The sequence below is a fragment of the Coregonus lavaretus genome (assembly GCF_964263955.1).
Source record: "Coregonus lavaretus genome assembly, chromosome: 3".
Classification (NCBI taxonomy): domain Eukaryota; kingdom Metazoa; phylum Chordata; class Actinopteri; order Salmoniformes; family Salmonidae; genus Coregonus; species Coregonus lavaretus.
The window spans coordinates 62,483,601-62,486,419 of record NC_139990.1 but is presented as its reverse complement, the minus strand read 5'-3'; positions in this window follow the sequence as shown (position 1 = coordinate 62,486,419).

Sequence of the window (2,819 nt, the reverse complement as noted above, 5' to 3'; positions counted from 1 at the left end):
ATAAGCTCAGAGTCCAAATGTAGAAATATAGAGCACAAATCCCCCGTAGTGAGCTTGTGCCGAGAAAAGGCCTGTTGGCCGCCTCAGCTATGCACTCTCATCCTTTCTATGTCCCGGGGGATGCAGCATGGAGGGAATACAGTCATGGATTCCTCTAAACTACTAATCACTCTCATGTGTCTGATACCCTCTGACTGCTCTGTAACGTGTTCAATTCAAACAAATGTGTGAGTGAGCTCGGTTTCGTGGAATCTAGTGCCAATGACTAGGACAGTAAGGGTTTGGCTATTGTTGGAACACATTGGGGGAGCATTTGGGGTTGTTGCAGCAAAAAAACACACGTCAATCATCATCACACCGCCTAAGTACAGAGCATGCCCAGTGACCTCTGACCTTTCGTTGCCACCTCAGCCTTAATGACGCATCAGGGTCTGATTTCTAATGGCCGGGGGGGGGAGGAGGAAATATAGCCATGAATTAAAACACGGCAACAACCACAACAGGATGAACTAAGTGATGACCTGGGGAGCAGAGGGACAATGGGAAAACTGGAGTCAGACATTGTGTCCCACATATAGGTTACTCCCAAAATAAAGGAAACACTTGAGTAACTGAGGGATGCAAAGTATATTGAAAGCAGGTGCTTCCACACAGGTGTAGTTCCTGAGTTAATTAAGCAATTAACATCCCATCACGCTCAGGGTCATGTATAAAAATGCCCATTTGCCCATTATTTTGGCTACCATGGCTAGAAGAGATCTGAAAAAGAGCATCCGCTAAATGAATCAAATCTGAGAGACTGAAAGAGGGGTCTCAAAGGACCATAGGGGGTTTAAAGGTTGTGTGTGTCTCAGTCACCAGATCTCAACTCAATTGAACACTTATGGGAGATTCTGTAGCGGCGCCTGAGACAGCGTTTTCCACCTCCATCAACAAAACACCAAATTATGGAATTTCACATGGAAGAATGGTGTTGCATTCCTCCAATAAAGTTCCAGACAAAGTGCATTGAAGCTGTTCTGGTGGCCCAACGCCCTATTAAGACACTTTATGTTGGTGTTTCCTTTATTTTGGCAGTTACCTGTACTTCCCCATTGTTATTAATAATAATAATAATGTGGTGACACTGGCGAGTCTGGCACAAAATGGTTGCCGAGGATCACTTTGGGTGAGTTGCGAGACATGCTGCCAAGGGCTTGGAGATCTGAGGAATGGCAGTATACACATGCAATAGAGATATCGCAGGCTCTGCAATAGAGATATTTAAAGGCTCTGCAATAGAGATACAGCCAGAGCTGTCAGTATTGCGCAACTCAATCCAATAGGTTGACTGGGAAATCCCATCAAGACAAGTGTGTCAGCAAGATGAGAGGGAGTCTAGCTCTGCTTTTGATCATCAGCTTGTGTCTTTGTGACTGCACACACACACCGTTCCTTCAGAAAGTATTCACACCCCTTTACTTTTCCCACATTTTGTTATTTCATTGATATTTTGTGTCACACACACACACACACACACACACAATACCCCATAATGTTAAAGTGGAATTATGTTTTTCAAAATAAAATAAAAAAAATTAAGCTCAAATGTCTTGTATCAATAAGTATTCAACCGCTTTGTTATAGCAAGCCTAAATAAGTTCAGGAGTAAAAATGTGCTTAACAAATCACATAAATTGCATGGACTCATTCTGTGTTAAATAATAGTGGTTAACATGATTTGTTAATGACTACCCCATCTCTTTACCCCACACATACATTTATCTATAAGGTCCCTCAATCGAGTAGGACATTTTAAGCACAGATTCAACCACAAAGATCAGGGAGGTTTTTCAATGCCTCGCAAAGAAGGGCACCGATTGGTAGACACTGAATATCCCTTTGAGCATGGTGAAGTTATTAATTAGGCTTTGGATGGTGTATCAATACACCCAGTCACTACAAAGATACAGGCGTCATTCCTAACTCAGTTGCCGGAGAGGAAGGAAACTGCTCAGGGATTTCACCATGAGGCCAATGGTGATTTAAAAACAGTTACAGAGTTTAATAGTTGTGATATGAGAAAACTGAGGATGGATCAACAACATTGTAGTTACTCCACAATACTAACCTAATTGACAGAGTGAAAAGAAGGAAGCATGTACAGATTAAAAATATTCCAAAACATGTATCCTGTTTGCAACAAGGCACTTAAATAATACTGCAAAAAATGTGGCAAAGAAATTAACTTTTTGTCCTGAATACAAAGCGCTATGTTTGAGGCAAATCCAATACAACACATTACTGAGTACCAATCTCCATATTTTCAAGCACGGTGGTGGCTGCATCACGTTATATGTATGCTTGTCATCGGCAAGGAGTTTTTTTTAGGATAAAAATAAACGGAATACAGCTAAGCACAGGCAAAATCCTAGAGGAAAACCTGATTCAGTGTTCTTTCCAATAGACACTGGTAGACAAATTCACCTTTCAGCAGAACAATAACCTAATCTACACTGGAGTTGCTTACCAAGAAGACAATGAATGTTCCTGAGTGGCATAGTTACAGTTATGACTTAAATCGGCTTGAAAATATATGGCAAGACATAAAAATGGCTTTCTAGCCATGATCAACAACCAACTTGACAGAGCTTGAATACTTTTTTAAAGAATAATGGGCAAATATTGCACAATCCAGGTGTGCAAAGCTCTTATAGACTTACCCAAAAAGACTCACAGCTGTAATCGCTGCCAAAGGTGTTTCTAACATGTATTGCCTCAGGGGGATGAATACTTATCTAATCAAGATATAGTAGGGTTTAATTTTTTTGTATTTTGTT